Below are 22,152 nucleotides of genomic sequence, written 5' to 3'. Positions count from 1 at the left end.
TGGTCACTTCATTCAATCCTCGATAATCAACAACCATCCTCAACGATCCATCTTTCTTCTCCACTAGAAGTACGGGTGATCCCCAAGGTGACGAACTTGGGCGAATATAGCCTTTATCCAGTAACTCCTTAATCTGCTTCTTAATCTCCTCCAAATCTTTTGCGGGCATCCTGTACGGTCTCTTAGATATCGGCCCTGTGCCTGGCAAAAGTTCAATCAAAAACTCTATGTCTCTATCTGGTGGCATGCCTGGAAACTCTTCTGGAAATACATCCGGGTAATCCTTCACCACTTGTACTTCTTCCTGTACAACTCCTGATAAGGAATTTACTTGAGTCCTCTTCGGAACATGCCGGGATACATACTTAATCCTTCTCCCTTCTGGGGTGGTAAGCAAAATCGACTTACTGGCGCACTCAATGTTCCCTCCATACTTCGATAACCAATCCATGCCTAATATCACATCCAATCCTTGCGATTCCAGTACTATTAGGTCCAAGGGAAACACGTAGTTACCAATCCTTAATGGTAACCGATCACACCATAAACTAGCCATATACTCTACTCCTGGCGAGGTTACTAACATGGGTGACCTAAGGGCTTGGGTTGGCAGTTTATACTTATCCAAAAATCCCCTTGATATGTATGAATGCGATGCACCAGTATCAAAAAGAACGAGTGCAGTAAATGACTTAACCAAAAACTTACCTATTACTGTATCTGGCTGAGCTTCAACCTCCTCCACGCTAACGTGGTTCATATGTCCTTTGTTGAAAGGGTTCGGCTTCTTCCCAGAGCTTCCATTGCCATTTCCATTCTGGGCTTCAGGACATTCATTGGCATAATGTCCAGTCTTCTGGCACTTAAAGCAAGTGACTTGGCTCAGCTCTCTCTTAGCTGGGGTTGAAGGGTTGGTACGGTTCTGGCCGTTGCTTCCTCCATTCCCATTACCATTCTTGGGGCCATTATGGTTGTGCGAACTACCTCCTCCATGGGTATGCTGAAACTGTCCTCCCGATTTCAGGGTAAAACGTGGCTTCTGCTGAGCTCCAGAATTGTACTTCCCTTGTCCATACTTCCTTTTACGGTTTTCAATCTGCTGCTGCTTTCCTTCAATCATGAGAGCTCTATCTACCAACTCCTGGTAGTTGTTGAAGGTACTACCATCAACTGCATGCTCAGCTCATCATTCAGTCCTTCGAGAAACTTCTCCTGCTTGGCTGCATCTGTAGCAATGTCATCTGGAGCATAACGTGCTAACTTACTAAAGTCCTCCACATACTGGCCTACAGTGCGTCCTCCTTGGTGTAGGTTGCGAAACTCACGCTTCTTCATAGCCATAGCTCCTGCTAAAACATGGGCAGTACAGAAAGCTTGCTAAAACTGGTCCCATGTGACAGTGTCAATAGGGTGTGTGGCTGTGTAATTCTCCCACCATGATGCTGCGGGTCCATCAAGCTGATGTGCGGCAAAACGCACTCTCTCCGCATCTGTGCATCCTGCAGTGGTCAACTCCCTTCCAACTTTGCGGAGCCAATCATCTGCAACAATCGGCTCGGTGCTGCTGGAAAACACCGGCGGATTTAGCCTCAAGAAACGGGCTAAGTGATCAACAGGTGGTGGTGGTGGGTTGTTGTTGTTGTTGTTGTTGTTGCCTTGGTTCTGTACTAACACTTGCATCAGGGCATTCTGCTGCTGAATCAACTGAGTGATCTCCGGTGGGAAAACAAATCCGGTGTCGCGTCTCGGAGGCATCTGATAGGTTTAGAAAAGATGAGAATTTAGAATAGAATGAGGTCTAGAGCGAAAACACTACCCATATGCTCATGAGACAAACACAATCAATATCACTCAATCAAATCAAACAAGGCATACAATCGATCTAACTATCGTTACAAAGTGCTCGGACTATACTATATACATGGGGGAATACTACTAATGATTATGGTGGTCTACTAGAAATTTTGATCGGTCAATGACTCCATGATATCTGCTCCAGCTTCATCAACAAAGTCATCTTCACTGGGGTCTGAGTCGGTGTCGTCGATGATGATGTAGTTATCCGGGCAAGTAGAATCGTCATCTTCTCCTCCTGGTGCTGGGTCTCCCATGAATACTCCGATCTTCTTTATCAGGTCGTCATTCTTCTCCAACAACGTGGCGATCTCCTCCTCATATCCATCGCGCGTAGACTTGAGTTCTTCCTCCAACTCCATGATCTTGGTCAATGCCTTCTTCAGGTCTAACATGTCTGCGCACATCTGGTTCTCCTGGCGACGAATGTGTTGGTTTTGCTCCTGGATGAAAGTTGCAATTGATCCATCCTTCTTGGTGCTGATCATCTCCCATTGCTCATCTCGGCATCCACAAATCTGATAAATAGTATCCTTAAGCTCCCTATGGTAGACTTCTCCAATGCGTCCCATAGAGATGTGGGCTGCCATGCTCTTCCCTAAACTCCAGGTTGGTGCATCAAAGGAAAACTCTATAGGCTCAGTGACTGGCGTAAACGTCCTTCCTGGAACTTGAACTTGAATCTTCCAGCGCTCCTCTTCTGGTAGTGTGGCTTTGTAAGTCCCGGTGAAGCTTGGTATTCCGATGTTCAGGTACTTAGTGACTTCCTTCAAGTGTCGTCCAAAAGGTGTATCTTCATCCGGTTGCATGAACTTGTTCCTTGCATCCGCCATTCCTAAAAGAGTAGAAAGTGGAGAGGAGTCAGAAATGAGAAGAGAGTAGTGTTCTAGGGTTTAAGCTTAGTGGTCGTGTCCTACAGTCAGCGTGTGCTCTGATACCACCTTTGTAGAGACCAGACCTCAAACAGTCTGATCTACCGTGCACCAGTGTCATGCCTGGATCAGTAATGCTGACACGCACAGTACAAATGGAGGATTTATAACAGAGTAGAAATCACACACTTATTACAACGAGTATCTCAAGAGAGAAATAAGTATGACAAATATGGCTTAAGGCCATCTAAAAACGATAACAGCGGAAGACTTGGAAGATAAGTGACTCCATCAACTCCAACGGCATCACTGAGTACAAGACCACGACCTAAGGCACCTTACTCGTCGTCTGAAAAGTCTGCAACATGAAACGTTGCAGCCCGAAAACGGGCAGCACATGGAATATGCTGGCAATGTAACACATAGAGAGTAATGAACATAATAATGCTATACTACATGCATATATGGCTGGTAGAAGGCTCTATGGTTAAAGTTTTGCGAAAAGCCAATTTTTCCCTACTGCAAAGGAATAAATTTTATTTAACTATCATGGTGGTTGTTAAACATTGAGAATGGTTGACAGCATTCTCAATCCCAATTAAGTATCATCATTAACCCAACAAGATTAATTAAAGTAACATGATGAGATTCACATGATAATCCAAGTACTAGATACTCAAGATGTCCATAAGCGGGGACACGGCTAACCATGATTAGTTTATACACTCTACAGAGGTTTGTGCACTTTTCCCCACAAGACTCGATCTCCTCCGTTGGGATTCTCGCACTTCATGGTGTTTGAGAAACAGATGACCGAGACACAGTCTTTCAGAAGCATTAACTCTCTACTCCGGGTAGACAGTACCACCTACATCCCCTACATCTACTAGTCTACCTCTTCAAGAGCTCACACAACCTACTCAACTATGCTAGAGCCCATAATAGCTTGCGGCTGCACACGGAAGTTTCTAGCATGAATAATCTCATGATCCCTTTGAACCTGGGTGGCGGTCCAAAAGAAAACAGGCAATCCTGGAATACCCAGGTACCTCAATCCACCCAGATGTGAGTTTTAGTTGCCACCTTAAGGTTAACCATTAATTAACAATCTCACATCTGTCATGGTAACACTCAAACCCAATCCACGTCTACTAGCATAGCATAGCAATATAAGCAAACGTAGAAGTAACTCCCGAAGGTTTGATAATAAACAGGTAATAGGTACTACCTCAACTACTTCCCAATTCCCACAGTTTAATTAGATCCTAACCATGCAATGTTTGAGGGTTGGTATAATGCAATAAAACTGGGTAGTAAAAGAGGTATGATCAAAGTGTTACTTGCCTTGCTGATGATCCGTGAAACTTAGAGATTCAAAGTAGCAAGCGGCGCACTCCGGGTACTCTATCGCAAACAAACAAGCAAACAATAAGCACTCATCTAATGCACAGGTAAAACTCAAATAAAGATCTAACCAGAAAGTTCAACTTAAGAACTCCGGTTTGCAAAAAGAATCGAATCAAACGAAGCAACGAAAGTCAAACGGCGAAAGAAACAAGCTTCGTTTCCTAATCTGGATCTAAGTAAAATTTTACAGTAGCAAAAACTTGTTTGAATAGGTTAAACGGAAAGAGAATTTCGAGACGAAACGCTAGGCGCTTGAATCGCCTGATTCCGATAAATGAGCTAAAAGATAAACCAGAACGAAAATCTGATCAGAAATCGCGATCTGGAATAATCGCGAAAAATCCGACGAAAAAGAAAACTGACGAACAGTTAAACGAACGGACGTTCGTTAGCTGCGACAAACCGACGAACACGTTCGTTAAAACGAACGGATCGGTGAACGTTCACTAACTAACTAAACCGAAGAAAAAAATAAACCGATCTATTAAAAAATCTACGGTTTCGGAAAAAACCGAATGTTTTAAAAAAAAACCGGCACGGTGGCGGCGGCTGCGGTTATACCTCCGGCGAGGTATTCCGGCGGGTTCGGGAGAGGGCGGCGGGGCTCGGGCGTCGTCGGGGGCGGCGAGGGGCGACGAGGGCGGCGGCGTACGGGGCTTCCCGAGGCGGCGGCGTCGGGCTCCTGCTCCGGCGGGTCCTCTCGGCGGCGGGGCAGCTTCGGGTCGGGCGGGGGTGAGGAGAGGGGTGGCGGGGAGTATTTAAGGAGGGGGGTTGCTGCCTTGGGGAAGGGGCGAGGGGCGGCGGCGACGAGCGGGACTCTGGGCGGCGGCGGTCTCCGTCTCGGTCTCCAGGAGGGAGACGAGGCGCGGGGCTGGGCTGGGCCGTCGGCTGGGTTTCGGCCCAGTCGGCGCGCTTCGCGAGTTTTTTTTAAAATAATTTCGCCGAACCTAAAAAAATTGTAGAAAAATAAATAAAAATCCAAAAATGCCAAAACAAATTTTCACAGTCTAAATTAAATAATTAGAACAAGATGAACATTTTCTTGGCCCAAAAAATGCAGTTTTGAAAACGTGCAATTTTTCTAATGCAATTAAAATTGCAAATAAAATCCGAATAAAATCCAATATTTGATTTTAATATTTTTCCTCCAATATTTCAATTATTTTGGAGAAGTCATATTTTCTCCTCTCATTTATTTTAATATGAAATATTTTTCGGAGAGAAAAATAAATTAAACCAAAAATCCTCGTTTCATTATTTGATAAAAATCAAATATGAAAACCGCGAAAAATCCCCAACTCTCTCCGAGGGTCCTTGAGTTGCTTAGGATTTTTGAGTGTTTGCCAAAATGCAATAAAATATGCTATGCAATGATGATCTAATGTATAACATTCCAAATTGAAAATTTGGGATGTTACACATATATGAGCAATCCGTCCTTAGAGCCCTCTTCCGGGGGATTAGCAATGATATGCTCTTTGAACCAATGCAGGAAAGTGGAGTTGTGCTCTCTAGTAACTTCGGCGTCCGTCCTACATACCCCCCGGTCACGATACTTCTTTGCGATAATTTCTTTGTGTAGTGCCACGAAAGGATCTACCTCGTCTAGGTGTTGTAGCACTACCAAGTTTGCTCTGTCAAAGTCGTTGCATCGATCTGAGTATGCCATGTGCAGTTCCCTGCGACCGTTGGAGTTGCCTTCTCCTTTGAGACTCCCATCGTGCTTGTTAATGGGCAAACCAACACCACCACTAGGCGGCTGGTCTGCGCCATATAGAAAATTCTCGCAGAAAGAGATGCACTCTTGTGTTAGATAGCCCTGGACGATGCTTCCATCCGGACGGGACATGTTATGAATGAATCCTTTGATGATCCCATTCATCGTCTTAGATGGCATCATGTTGTGCAGGAATGACGGCCCCAGGTCTATTATGTCGTCCACAATATGGACACACCGATGCACCATGACGTCAAAGAACGCAGGCGGGAAGTACATCACAAGATCATACAGTATCACAATGATCTCTTCCTGTAGCCTTCGGAGCTGCTTCACACTGATCGACTTTCGAGAGATGACGTCAAAAAAGTTGTAGAGACCAATAAGCGTGTCACGGACGTGCTTGTCCATTATCCCTCTAAGGGCAATACGAAGTATCTGCGTCATCATCACATGACAGTCATGGGACATCATCCCGTTGAACATTTTCTTGTTCGTGTCTAGATATTTGCTTATCTTGCCACGGTAACCGGAATTAACTTTGACTCCGGTAAGGTACTTAAAGAATTGATCGATCTCAGCCGGACTTAAGGTGAAGCAAGAAGGGGGGAAATAATCCTCTTCCTTTACTTTTTTGCCCTTCTTCTCCCGCGCCTCTGTCTCCGTCTCTGTCTCGTCTGACTTTTTACGGGGCGGCATGTGTAGATCTTCCCTGATTTTCAAATCATGCAAGTCTTTTCTTGCCTTCGGCCCATCCTTGGTCTTATCCGGCATGTTCATTAGTGTCGTGAGAAAGCTCTCAAGGACACTCTTACAGATATGCATTTGATCAAGGCAATGAGGTGTGTCGAGTTTGTGCCAGTACTACAAGTCCCAGAACACAGACCTCGTCTTCCATACCTTCAGCAGCGGCTCCGGCGCCTTTTTCATTGTCTTTCCCGGAGCGGGGCACTGTTCCCAATTTTTCAATAGCTCATTGATTTTGGCGCCACTCCGCTTACGTGGAGGTCCTCGATGCGCAGAGTCACCATTGAATAGATCTCCACGGTTTCTCCATGGGTCGTCCTTCTCGAGCCATCTTCGATGCCCCATGTACACGATTTTCCCAAACCCGCCATCTTTCCTTGACATTAGCTGCTGAGACGTCGTATCATCGATGCACATCCGCAATATCCATAGCACACCTGGCCTGTGACATATCTGTAACCGAGATAGTCGTGCACCGTCATGATCAGCGTGGCTCTCATATAGAAATACTCGCCTTTGCTGGTGTCCCATGTATTGGCCTGTGTTTTCCATAACGTGTCTAACTCCTCTTGAAGTAGCCCCAGATACATATTAATATTATTTACCGGTTGTTTCGGCCCTTGAATCAGCATGCTCATGTGAATGTACATCGACTTCACGCACAACCAGGGGGTAGGTTGTACATCCATACAAACACGGGCCATCTGCTATGGTTGGTGTTCTAGTTGCCAAATGGATTCATACCATCGGTACACGCGCCGAGCACGATGTTCCTTGCATCACATTCAAAATACCGATATTCACCGTTCAACGCTCTCCACTGGCTTCCATCCTTGACGTGTCTCAGCTTCGGATCAACTCCATCGTCGAGATTCTTCCTCTCCGCGTGCCAGAGCATGAGCTTTACTTCCGTGGGATCTACGAAATACCGCTGGAGACAGGGAGTGATCGGTAAGTACCATACAACTTTCTGGGGAGATTTCTTCCCAGCCTTCTTGTATCGAGAAGCATTGCACACCGGATAGCTTGTTTTTCCGCGTGCTCCTTCCGATAAATTATGCAATCATTGATGCATGCATGGTATCTAACATGCAGCAGATCAAGAGGGCACACGATCTTCTTGGCCTCATCCACACTAGTAGGACAAAGATTCCCCGTGGGAAGAACATCATTTAGGTACTTGAGTTGCTCATCGAGGGTAGTGTCGGTCCATTTGTTTTTAGCCTTCGTCTTCAGGAGTTGGAGCATGAAACTCAAGCGGGTCACCTCGGGATTGCAACCATGATACAATGGAGAGTTCGAGTCTACCACCAGCTGCTGCAGCTTGGCCTCCTCTCTAGAAGCAGCTCTCTCAGTACTCGTCTCCTTGCGAAGCAGTGCTTGAACATGAGGGTCCCGCACGACTGAACTTAGTACTGACAAACTCTGCAGCGTGGAGTCCACATTCTCTCTGCCGCCATGTCCGGCCCCTTCGACGCCGCCATGTCCGACCCCTTCTCCGCTGCCATGTCTGGCCTCTTCCCTGCCGCCATTATCCATCATCTCTTCGTCTTGCCCCGTGTCGTCATTGCCTGCCCCGTCGACGTCCTCAACATCATCAGCCTCATCTTCAATTATCCACCGAGTATAGCCATCCATGAAACCACTCATGAGCAGGTGTGCTTCAACACGACCCTCATCATAGGGGTCGAGCCAAACTCGTCCTTTGCATCTTCGACACGGACATAAAACCTCTGTCAGGTTATTTTCTTTCATGTCCTGCACCGCCGACCGCAACCACCTGTCCAGCATCGTTCCACTGACCATCATGAACGCCTGCACTGTAATAATAAACAAATTGATTATAAAAATGCGTGCATGCATCAAAGTCATACAAAAATTTGGCATGGCCTTCCCTAAAAATAGGACATATAGAGTTTGCCCGGAATTCGCCGAAACGGAAATAAATCGAAATTTCGGCAAAACATAGGCAACTCACAAGCACAATTCAGCGTCAACTCATGCCACACACACAATTTCCATCATATCGCCCGATTATGTCATATCGCACACACATACACATATTTCCATTCTTGCAAAAGCATAAATTTTTAATCACCTATCTCAAGATCGAGCACATGATGGAGATGATGATTAGTAGGGAGAACAAAAGTGGACAAAGCTCTTCTTGACAAGGCTAGATCTTGTTAGGGGTTACATATGTCACTTCACTAAATGTTACATCTACCTAGCTAGCTAGTTTGGGAGGAGACAACTTCAACTAGTGGAGGGGGAAGGAAAAAGAGAAAGGAGATGCATTAATGGAGGTGGTGTATAGTTAGCTAGGAGTAATAAAGAGAGAGAAAGGTAGGTAGAAGAAGGAGAGTAATGGGGGGAGAAGTAGTGAGGAAGAAGCAAAGTGAGGGAGTCAGGAGGTGGGAGGTAGGGGAAAGTGAGGAAGAGAGGATGGGGAGGAAGGAAAAGGTGGTATATGTTGTGGCTTAGCAGTAGCGCTGGTCGTAAACCGTGCTACTGCTAATAAGATAGCAGCAACGCGCTTCTGGCACACGCGCTACTGCTAAGCGGGGCCCGCCATGTGGCCAGTTTCAAAATTAGCAGTAGCGTCACCCAAAAAAAAGCACGCTAATACTTATACTTTATCAGTAGCGTGGTTCGCTAGAGCGCGCTGCTGCTAAACCTGGGGTGGCGGGAACGGTCGGTCAATTTTAGTAGCAGCGTGGTTCCAGCGAGCCGCGCTACTGCTAAGTCAGTAGCAGTAGCGCTTGTTTTGTTCCCGCGCTACTGCTAATTAGCAGTAGCGCCTCTTCCTGTACCGCACTGCTGCTAAGATTCTGTGTATAAGGTTTTCCCTAGTAGTGTCGGGGCACCCCCCGGGTGCTTCTCTGGCCCACTTGATGTCTTCTAGTCCATCAAAATCCACAAAAAGTTTCGCGGTGTTTGGACTCCATTTGATATTGATATCCTGTGATATAAAAGACAAGAAAAAAACTGCAACTGGCACTGGGCACTCGGTCAATAGGTTAGTCCCAAAAAATGATATAAAGTTGCTATAAAATGATTGTAAAACATCCGAGAATGATAATATAACAGCATGAGTACTTCATAAATTATAGATATGTTGGAGACGTATCAGTGGCGAGGAGGCGGCACTGCAAGAAGAAGGGTTGCCGGCAAGGAGGCTGCGCGGCAAGAAGAAGGGTCACCGACGAGGAGGCGGCGCTGCAAGAAGAAGGGTCGCCCGCAAGAAGGCGGCGCTGCAATAAGAATGGTCGCCGGTGAGGATGCTGAGCTGCCAGTAAGCAGCAGTGAAGGTTTGAACTTGGAAAGCAAGGAGGAACAGTGGAAATGTGGCTTTTGGTGGGAGGGAGGGGAGGGGAGATAGATATTTCCATGGTGGCAGAAAAATTTCGCTCGGTGCCGCGACAAACTGGCGCGCAAGTGTGGTTCAAGCGCGAGCGGTGGACTGTAGACGATGAAGCTTCCTGCGTAAGCCAGACAAGATGGTGCGCCAAGATATTTTATATCGCATCCCACACGATTCTTGCTACTCCCTCCGTCTCAGTTTACAAGTCCTACGCGTATACCTAGGTTGCCAATTTTATCACCATAATATAAACTATATAACACAAAAATTATACCGTTTGAAAATATAACATCTGAAATTTATATTGGTATATTTTTTGTAATATATGACTTGTATTAGGTTGGTCAAATTGATGACCTAGGGTTATGTGCACGCCCTGTAAACTTAGAGAGAGGGAGTAGTAAACTCTTTGTGGTATACCTGATTTTTTTCATTATGTTCTGAAAGACAAAATGGTGTTACGGAGGGAAAGGATGGTGTTTGAATTGCTAGAACATTTATCTACAGTGAACATGCAACTACATGAGTGTCGTGTTAAAATTTGGAATTATTCTGAGTTCATTTGGCATTTTTATGCATTAATTGAGTTTCTAGGTATTTCATGTGCATAATTCAAATTTGAACTACAAGTGTATGCTCCAGTGCACCAAAGTTTGTTGAAAACTCACATGTTTGTCTTTCGGTGAATTTATAGGTCCCATGCAAGAATGGGAATGAAATTCAAACATTTGGGTGTCGTGGCTCGGCCGGAAACATTGAGAAACTTGGTTTGTAAATTCCTGTAAATCCCAAACTCACCTGAAAATCATGAAACTTGGCACGGTGACAATTCATGGCACCAGCATGCTGTGGTAAAGAAAGGGCAGAATTTGCACAAGTTTTGGCATAAGCTTCTTGCAAATTTTAGCTTCTCTGAAGAAGGCGTGTGGTTTTGAGAGGGAACATGTCTCCTTTGTGTGCGAAACGACATATGCTACCCCCCCCTCCTTGATTTTTTTACAAAGAAAACATAGAACTATATGAGTGTCGTGTTTAAATTTGGAATTATTCCAGGTTCATTTGGCCCTTTTTATGCATTAATTGAGTTTCTGGGCATTTAATGTGAATAATTCAAATTTGAACTACAAGGTTGGTTGAAAAATCACATGTGTGTCCTTGGGTGAATTTGTAGGTCCCATGCAAGAAATGGGAATGAAATTCAAATATCTAGGTGCCATGGCTCGGCCGATAACATTGAGAAACTTGGTTTTTAAAATTCCTGTAAATTCAAAACTCGCTTGAAAATCATGAAACTCGGCATGGTGTCATTTCATGGCACCAACATGTTGTGGTAAAGAAATTGGCCGAATTTGGACAAGTTTTGGTATAAGCTTCTTGCAAACCGGAGCTTCTCTCAAGAAGACTCGTGGTTCCCGAGGGGGAACGTCACCTTTGTGTGCGAAATGATATACGCTGCCTCGCCGCCCCCCTTGATTTTTTATAGAGGCAACATAGAACCATATGAGTGTTGTGTTAAAATTTGGAACTATTCCGGGTTCGTTTGGCCTTTTTATACATTAATTGAGTTTCTGGGCATTTAATGCGCATAATTCAAATTTGAACTACAAGCACATGCTCCAGTGCACCAAAGTTGGTTGAAAAATCACATGTGTGTCCTTGGGTGAATTTCTAGGTCCCATTCAAGAAATGGGAATGAAATTCAAACATCTGGGCGTCGTGGCTCGGCCGGAAATATTGAGAAACTTGGTTTTTTCATTCCTGTAAATACAAAACACACATGAAAATCATGAAACTTGGCATGGTGTCATGACATGGCACCAACATGTTGTGGTAAATTTTCTGGCCGAATTGGGACAAGCTTTGGTGCAAGCTTCTTGCAAACCGGGGCTTCTCTCAATAAGGCTCGTGGTTCGGTGAGGGAACGTGTCACCTCTGTGTGCGAAATGACATACACTACCTTCTCCCGCCTTGATTTTTTTACACAGGCAGCTTCGACCAAATAGTAGTTTCATGCTAAATTTTGGAATTATTCAGGGTTCATTTGGCCTTTTATACATTAATTAAATTTCCATGCATTTAATGCACATAATTCAAATTTGAACTACAAGCGCATGCTCCAGTGCGCCAAAGTTAGTTGAAAAACCATTTATGTGTACTTGGGTGAATTTCTAGGTCCCATGCAAGAAGTGGGAATGGAATTCAAACATCTGGGCATCTTGGCTCAACCAGAAACATCGAGAAACTTGGTTTTAAAATTCCCATAAATCCAAAACTCGCCTAAAGATCATGAAACTTGGCATGGTGTCATGACATGGCACCAACATGTTGTGGTAAAATATTTGTCCGATTTGCGAAGGCGCACACATTAACAATCAACAAAGACATTTTGGAACTGTTGAGTATATTGTGTACGTGTATATTGTGTATTGAGCCCACCTTCTGTTTCCTTTGTGTAGTCGAGGTTGTGGCCCCTCTCTGTACTCATATATACGTGCCTGGTGCACCGATTAATGCATTGTGTTTGCACAGCCTATACTTCATATTCTACATGGTATCTATCGCAGGTCGGTCGACCTAACCCTAGCCGCCGCCGCCGCGCGTCCTCCGCACCGCCGCCGGTCGCCACTGCCCCGCCCAACTCACGCCGCCGCCGCCACCGCCGCCGGTCGCCGCTGCACTCTGCTCCCCGCTTCCGCAACCTCCTCCTTCGAACCCTAACTCTAGCCGCCGCCGCGCCTCCCTCGCGCCGCCGCCGCCGCAGCTCTTCATAGCCGCCCTCCCCTTTCCCAGCTCCTGCCCTCTCTCCATCTAGTCGCCACCTACCTGGCCGCCGCCGCGCCTCCTTCCCCATCCACTGCCGTTGTCAGGACCCCGATTCTAAGTCACACCGATCTAGTCTGTAACACCTCATATCACTTTGCGGCCTCACGCACGGTATTCCCACGGGTGTCGCCTTACCATGGCCCGGGACCGTTTGCGCCTTTTGGCTCACGTATATGATAGTGTCGCTAGCATCCATATGACAGAGAACCCGGGCCGACATGACTAGTCGTGAACCCAAAGTGGCACTAACTTACGGGGACAGGCATACATGAATCAACATCGAGCATGTCGGTCAGCAGCGTGCGAATCCGGGCTGTAGCACTGGGCTAACAGGACTCCGGGAACCTGGGCTGTAGCAGGCTAGGCAGGACTCCGGATGTCACCGCGTGACATTTCCCCGAAGGGACAGACACAGGAACGAAGTGAAACACATGCCGACCAGTCAAGTGTTCCGGAGCAGTAGTGCTGGGCTAGCAGGACTCCGGTGAACCGGGCTGTAGCGGACTACTATGGCTCATGGAAGCACAAGACTACATTTCCCCATAAGAGAGGCTACCAAGGATAAACAACTAGGTTGTCGGACACCACACATACCAAGCATTTCAATCATACACACAATATGCTCGATATGTGTAAATACAACATGGCATCACAACATAACTCTACGACTCAAGTATTTATTCACTAGTCTCCGAGGAGCGAGATATTAAAAACATGGGTCTCTCGACCCAACAATCAGAGCATACAAGTCAAACGCATGCGGAAGCTTAACATGTCTGAGTACAGACATCTACAAATGAAAAAGGCTGAGAAGCCTGACTATTTACTAGATCCTACCGAGGGCACAAGATCGTAGCTGAGGTAACAAGCTAAACGTCGAAGTCCACACGGAACTACTAGCGAGACTGACGTCTCTCTGCGAAACATAAAATAAGCAAACGTGAGTACAAATGTACCCAGCAAGACTTACATCAGAACTATCTACATATGCATCGGTATCAACAAAGGGGGTGGTGGAGTTTAACTGCAGCAAGCCAGCTTTGACTCGGTGGCTATCCTAACTACGACTGCAAGTAACTCTTTTGAGGTGGCGCACACGAGTCCACATATTCACCATATCAATACTCCACTATGGATCCGCTCCCGTCTCCCTACGAGAACGCCATCCATAGCACTCACGCTTATCTTGCGCATTTTAGAGTATCCACTTTCACTTGTCTATGAACTGTTATAGGCAACCCAGAAGTCCTTTACCGCGGACACGGCTATTCGAATAGATCATATTAACCCTGCAGGGGTGTACTTCGACACACACGCTCTCACCACTTACCGCCGTTTACACGACATGTACTCGGCAACCTTCAAGCGGAAGCCCAGCGAGGGTGTCATCCACAGCCTACCTAAACACTCAAGTCTCTAGTCCAGGTTTATCGCCTATTCAGGTTCCATCAGCAGGGAGTCCGGCCGAGGTTTCCACATACGGCCCCGAACGATGTGTGCAGGGTTCCCGAGACACCAAATGGGCGCCCGGTACACCGTGCCACGTGCCTACCGCATCACAGCCCACCCCTCCGGTCAGCGCTGCCCACGGCCTCCAGCATACTACAAACACCAGAAACTACTTGCAACTCCTGGACAGAGGACAAGGGTGATTAAGAAGCCGAGAGGGTCCATTGGTTTCGGGCCCAATGCGTGGTAGTAACTGTATCATGGATCACAAACACAGAACTCAGTTCCTGAGGACGGCTTCAATGAGACAACCCACCATGTACTCCTACATGGCCTCTCACCGCTACCTTTACCAAATCGTGTTCACACACTTAGCTCACACACCGTAGGACATGTTCATCACCATTCCAACTCATCCCCGACGAATCAGACCCGACTCAACTCTAAGCAGTAGCAGGCATGACAAACAAGCATGAATGAGTAGGCACATCAGGGCTCAAACAACTCCTACTCATGCTAGTGGGTTTCATCTATTTACTGTGGCAATGACAGGTCATGCAGAGGATAAGGGGTTCAACTACCGCAGCAAGTAACAGATGAATCGTTGTTGTCCTAATGCAGTAAAAGAGAGCAGGAGCGAGAGAGTGGGTTTGTATCGGAATGGACAAGGGGGTTTTGCTTGCCTGGCACTTCTGAAGATATTATAGTTCTTCATCGGTGTCATCGAACTCATTGTCGGAACGTCGTCTACTGAGAGGGGACAAACACCGGCAACAGAGAGGAAACACAATCAATGCAATGCAACAATATGATGCATGAATGTGACATGGCAATATGCTGTGAATTGAGCTAATGCAGCTAGCAACAAGTGCAAGGGAGTCCTTTTGAACCAAAGGTTCAAATGCAAACTCTAGTTTGAGCATTTAAAATGCCATTTGAATGTTTTCACTTATACAGCAGGCATAAGTTGGTTTTTCATGCATGAAAGTAGCATAAATGGATAGATTGGATTTTTCTGATAATTTTTCATATAAAAATTATTTCATTTGGAGTTACGGTTGATTTTCTATGATTTTTAGAAGTTTATAGCATTTTCTGGAATTTCCTGAATTATTTTAAATCCAGAAAAGGATTAATTGCGTCAGCACTGCGTCATGCCTACGTCAGCAGCGCTGACCAGGGTCAAACCTGACGTGTGGGGTCCACACGTCAGTGACACCGGTGCTAAACCCGCGTTGACTAGCACTTTGACATGCTGCGGGGCCCATTGTCAGTGGCTAAAGGGCGGCTGAGCTGGCGGGGATTAGCGCTAATGACTACGCCACGTCGGTTCTCGCCGGAGTTTCGCCGGCGATGACCATTTCGCGCGGCAGAGATCGTCGGGATCTTGCTACAGGGCACCGTTTAGGGCGCGGTTGGGTTCTACGGCGAGCTGGAAGTGCATCGCATCCAGTGGTGCAGGCGGTTGGGTGCGGGGAGGCCGGGAACGACGGCGATAACGACAACCGCGGTGGCCGGAGTTCGGACCTCGGTGAAAATGGCGTTGCGGCGCACGGTAGGAGCAACGGGTGACTTCTCAAGACTCCTGACGGCGTGATGCGCATGTTGAAGTGCTTGGTTGCGGGTTCCCGTAGGTGTGGCTGCGGTGGCGACAAGGCTGTGCGGCGGCAAGCTTCGGGCACGGCGGTCAGCGGGGCTAGAGGAAGAAAACGACGGCGGGGAGAGAGGGGTTCGGTAGAGGAGCTCACGGCGAGGTCGATGAGTAGCTCAGCGTGCTCGGGGACGCTCGGGGGTCGACGAATCGAATGACGGCGTTCGTCGGAGCAGATGAGGAAGATGGCGACGGTGACGATGCTGCAGGGCATCCGCGGGCGCGTTCTTCAGCTTGGAGCTTCACGGCATCGAGGCGGAGCTAGAGGTCACAACCATGGGGCAAGGGGACGGTGGTGGGCGCGGTGCTTTGCGGCGGCGAGCACCGGCCGGTTTGGGCGGCCGTGAGAGAGAGAGCAGAGGAGAGGAGGGCCACGGGAGAGAGTGAGAGAGGTCCATGGGGGTGCGTGGCGACGCAGGAGAGATCCAGGGTGACGGGGACGCAGGCAGGCAGGGTGGAGGTGGCCGGGCGCGTGCCGGCGCGCTGCGTCCACGCGCTCTGCCTACTGGCCTGGGGAGGAAGACGACAGGAAGGAGGAGGTGGGCTGGGCCGAATCTGCTAGGCCACCAGGTAAGTGGGCCTCAGGTAAGTCTCTGCTTCCTTTTTTATTTCTTTCTGTTTTCTATTTTTGCTATTATGTTTTGATTTAGTTCAAAGACCAAACCATTTTCAAAATTCATGAAAATAATTGTGTAAATTAAATGGACTTATCCAAAGCTACACAACAATTTCCAGAATTATTGAACAAATATTTATTATATAACAAATATAGATCCAATTCAAATATTTATTGGATTAATTCAAAGGCCCAAAATAAATATGTTAAACCTTCCAAAAATATTGGTTTGAATTTTATTCTTGCCAATATTTTTCAAGGTTTAACAGGAACATTTTCTTAGGCTTCTTTGAGAGGATTTTAATGTTGATCATTTTTAAAAGGTTTCTGAGGCTTTGAAAATTCCTCAATTCAAATTTCATTTGAATTTAAACATGATGCATGGAGGCAAGAAAAATCAAGCAAGGGCTGATCTGGGGCTGTGACAGCTCACCCCCGCTAAACAAGAATCTCGTCCCGAGATTTAAGACGTGAGGTAAGAAGACATAGGGGGTACGAGCTAACATGATCTTCACGATCCAAGTTGCACTTCATAAGAACGTTGATTCGATCACCATCTTTGTCTCGATGTCTTGCTCTGAGAACTCCAACCGACGAGACAACAAGGGGAAAGGGAAAACTCTAGAAGGATCGATCTTCTCGAATATCGAACAACTCAGGATCAACTCATGGAGGGAGGCATTGAAACATCTCTCGAGCTGAGAGGCAAAACATGCACCAGGAGGGACGGAAGAAACAATTTGACGAGGGTTTCAAAGTAGCGAGGAAAAATTGCCATGATTCCATAACGGGGCACCTTGGGGAAGGTAACTTGTAGAATTATTCCCTTAAGCGGCAAAAAGAATTACTTTTGATACAAAGATCACTGAAACTCTCTAAAGCGGCCCAAGGAAAATCGCAAACGATCATTTGAAGGAGTTCGGAAAAATGGCATACTCAGATCGGAAAGGAAACTATGGTTATGGAGCAACTCGGCAAACGGAAGGCACATTCCCGTTGATACCGGGGATATAACCTAGTGTTCTAGTATGCTCTCCAGAACTTGAGCATTTCCATATTCATCAAGGTTTTACCAACATCCGTGCCGAGGATCCTGGCGACACATCATACTACCATGATGAACGGTGATGGAGGATGCAGGTGCAAAGGAGGACAACACTTTCTCAGATTTCACCTTAGCGAAGCCAAGGGAGCAAAATCTGGATGATCGACCGAGAGACATTTAGCACTCCGCTTCTAATGTTCTCCTTGATGTTCTAGCGTAACCCATTAGATGTGGTTTGGTATCTTGAACATCAAGTAGTAGGTCGGACTTCGGGAGCGCAGGAATCTATAAGGAATAACTACTGGGATAAATCCTAAGAAATCCTTATGGGGAGGTGGCCAACTTACTCAATCAAGATACTACCATAATAGGTCTTCCGGCTGGGTGTGTTTAGCCACGACATCCACTTTACCGGTTATCGAGAGACCAATATTATAGCTCTTGGGAAACGTTCCAACCATCACATCTGCCTGAGATTCAGATCTGGTTGGTGGCAGGATATTCCAGACTCATCGAGTCTAGGAAGAAAAATGAAGGTTTGCAACACAAATCGACGAGATGACGTTGCGAGATTCTCAGGGGATGAACTACGATAGCAAGCTCCAAAACATGAGCTGGTTCTGCTACAACATCTGAACACGCTGTCCCAGACAAGCATGATCACATGGTAGTCTTATAATAAAACACTACCGAGTTCAGGAGGGGAACCATCATCGCAGATAATGAAGTTCTCAATTAAGCCCGGGTTAGCTCTTAAAAGGAACTCCTTCTCCTGGAACAAATCAGTCAGTGGCTTGGTGTGCTAGGAACACATATAGAACGAAGGTTGCAAGTCTCCGAACCACAGATTACTTCGCACATATGCATGACCGATTTTGGGATGATTCCAAAAGAAGCAACATTGACTTTCTCAAATCCACGACGGCAACTTGCATCAGATGCACATGAATTATAGGAAGTCACTACTTTCATCCAAACATATGCTTCATGAACGGAACACGAAGATAATGCTTATAAAGTTTCCAATACTAGCTGGATGTTCAACACGAGTCATGGAGAAGGTAGCAGTGTTGCTGATGGGCTCAACAACAATTCATCCAGGTTTCCATGGAGATGGAATTTCATAATTATGTGAACAAGTGATAGCATTGGTCAGACCCAAAAGATATAATGGTGTATGCTCGAGGGATCAACCACGAGTAAGACAACATTATGAACATCGTTGGTTCTGATTTGATTTGATGATAGCCCATACTCAAATCAAAGTCTTGATACGAAAATAGGTCCAACAACTGATCACAGGGACCAATCGATGAAGATATCATCTATCTTCAACACACGCGAATATATCCCCTGAAATGAACTAAGCTGGCAAGCTTTTATCTTCCAACTCTCCAAGTTGTTGTTTAGCCTGACCAACTAGCTCAGGGGTATCCAACACAGATTCTTGGAGAAGGGGTGGTTTATAGGAAACCAACTTGATCACGAGATCGGCATAACGGTCAGGGAACAACCTGATGATACTTCCGGGAAGATATCCGGAAAATCATGAACCACCGATAAGCTACTAAGCTCGAGAACAATCTTGCTTTCGAGGGCAAGATGATATGACTAAATAAGCAAGGACTGACACTATCCTAACTCATTGATCGAAAAGTGCACCGGGAATAAGGACTGGGTAGCACGATCAACCTTAGGATGTGATTCAGTAACCAACACGCTAAGGATGAAATTATTGTCCTTTAACTACCAAGCAACGGAGTTGCCAGGAGTATTGATTTCACACATCACAATTCACTTGTCGGTATTCCGGTTATAATAACATGGGGACCGAGGAATGAACGATGATGGCGAGGAGTAACACTTAATCAAGAATTCATAAGAGGTGGTGCAATTCTCATGACACTCTTGGCATAAAGATGGTAACACTCCAAGGTAGAGCAGAACAAAAACTGGACTGGCATTTTGATCTGTGGAATACAACTACTTTGACCCAGTCCTGGATATGGACGAGGTACCGGAGTTTGTTTCTCCTAGTCATTCCGGAATAGAATGGCTTGACAGACCACAAGAGTAATAGGCATCGATGAACACGATCGCACCCATACCCTTGACTATCAATTGATAGATGAAGGTCGGAACACAACTAAAGAGGGACAACCCAAAGGAACATATGTTTTTCTGAGTTGCGGATGCATAAATTTAGTATGTCAAACAAGTTCAACATATTTCTTCCAGATAATCCATGCAGAAAGGTAGGACTGGCAGATTCACAATGCAGAATGGAGAACTCGTCAAGAGCACTCTGGTTGTGATCTTTTGGTTCAACGAGGAACTTCTGCCAAGGATGGTTCATGGTATTTGGAAGAATGGTATACCACGGACCTCGAGGACTATCGCAAAGGTTACTAATATCCTAAAGGTATGAGCAACACTATCAACACGAGGTAAGTAGAGTGAATCTTGGGTCAAGAACCCAAGAGTAGAATACCTACTACTAAATAGCATCACGAGATGCTTTCGAGAATGGTGGCCAGAATCATCACACCGGGAACACAAAACATGGCTAGATTACTAGGTGACTCCCTAAAACACCTAGGGTCATAATAATAGCTCCAACATATATACCGAGGCAATAGAGTGCCTCAACGCACTGGTAGTGTGCTTAATCTGGCCCAAAGGGACGCAAAAACAGAGGGAAAGGATTTTGCAAATGCATCAGATTGTTTAGAAACATGGGATGACTCGAATAGCATAACGGATGTAAATGCTCAAAAGAATTGAGACATCCTGCAAAATAGTGGCATAACCACTCAGAATCACAATATCAAGGTTCCGAGATCAACTGTCAACACATGGAAGTAGTAGAAACTGAACTGAGGCTTCAGACCAACAATCCTACGAGTCTACGGATTAGTAACACGTGATCCTGATAGAAAGATGAGAAGCCTAGTTCTTAATCCCCGTAGAAAAGAAGAGGTTGACTCAGATCAGAAGGGCATAAGGTAAAGGAGTAAAAAGAGCCTTACGTTCCCTTCCACAATCAATTCCCTTATATAAATAAAGCATTTCTAGACTCAACTTCGACCAGTTTGGCTTGGTAATCCTACAGGCAGTCAGGCTCTGATACCAACGCTGTCAGGACCCCGATTCCAAGTCACACCGATCTAGTCTGTAACACCTCATATCACTTTGCGGCCTCACGCACGGCATTCCCACGGGTGTCGCCTTACCATGGCCCGGGACCATTTGCGCCTTTTGGCTCACGTATATGATAGTGTCGCTAGCATCCATATGACAGAGAACCCGGGCCGACATGACTAGTCGTGAACCCAAAGTGGCACTAACTTACGGGGATAGGCATACATGAATCAACATCGAGCATGTCGGTCAGCAGCGTGCGAATCCGGGCTGTAGCACTGGGCTAACAGGACTCCGGGAACCCGGGCTGTAGCAGGCTAGGCAGGACTCCGGATGTCACCGCGTGACATTTCCCCGAAAGGACAGACACGGGAACGAAGTGAAACACATGCCGGCCAGTCAAGTGTTCCGGAGCAGTAGTGCTGGGCTAGCAGGACTCCGGTGAACCGGGCTGTAGCGGACTACTATGGCTCATGGAAGCACAAGACTACATTTCCCCATAAGAGAGGCTACCAAGGATAAACAACTAGGTTGTCGGATCCCACACATACCAAGCATTTCAATCATACACACAATATGCTCGATATGTGTAAATACAACATGGCATCACAACATAACTCTACGACTCAAGTATTTATTCATTAGTCTCCGAGGAGCGAGATATTACAAACATGGGTCTCTCGACCCAACATTCAGAGCATACAAGTCAAACACATGCGGAAGCTTAACATGTCTGAGTACAGACATCTACAAATGAAAAAGGCTGAGAAGCCTGACTATTTACTAGATCCTGCCGAGGGCACAAGATCGTAGCTGAGGTAACAAGCTAAACGTCGAAGTCCACACGGAACTACTAGCGAGACTAACGTCTCTCTGCGAAACATAAAATAAGCAAACGTGAGTACAAATGTACCCAGCAAGACTTACATCAGAACTATCTACATATGCATCGGTATCAACAAAGGGGGTGGTGGAGTTTAACTTCAGCAAGCCAGCTTTGACTCGGTGGCTATCCTAACTACGACTGCAAGTAACTCTTTTGAGGTGGCGCACACGAGTCCACATATTCACCATATCAATACTCCACTATGGATCCGCTCCCGTCTCCCTACGAGAACGCCATCCATAGCACTCACGCTTATCTTGCACATTTTAGAGTATCCACTTTCACTTGTCTATGAACTGTTATAGGCAACCCAGAAGTCCTTTACCGCGGACACGGCTATTCGAATAGATCATATTAACCCTGCAGGGGTGTACTTCGACACACACGCTCTCACCACTTACCGCCGTTTACACGACATGTACTCGGCAACCTTCAAGCGGAAGCCCAGCGAGGGTGTCATCCACAGCCTACCTAAACACTCAAGTCTCTAGTCCAGGTTTATCGCCTATTCAGGTTCCATCCGCAGGGAGTCCCGCCGAGGTTTCCACATACGGCCCCGAACGATGTGTGCAGGGTTCCC

The sequence above is a fragment of the Aegilops tauschii genome, chromosome 6 (assembly GCF_002575655.3).
Source record: "Aegilops tauschii subsp. strangulata cultivar AL8/78 chromosome 6, Aet v6.0, whole genome shotgun sequence".
Classification (NCBI taxonomy): Eukaryota; Viridiplantae; Streptophyta; class Magnoliopsida; order Poales; family Poaceae; genus Aegilops; species Aegilops tauschii.
This window is presented reverse-complemented; position numbering follows the sequence as displayed.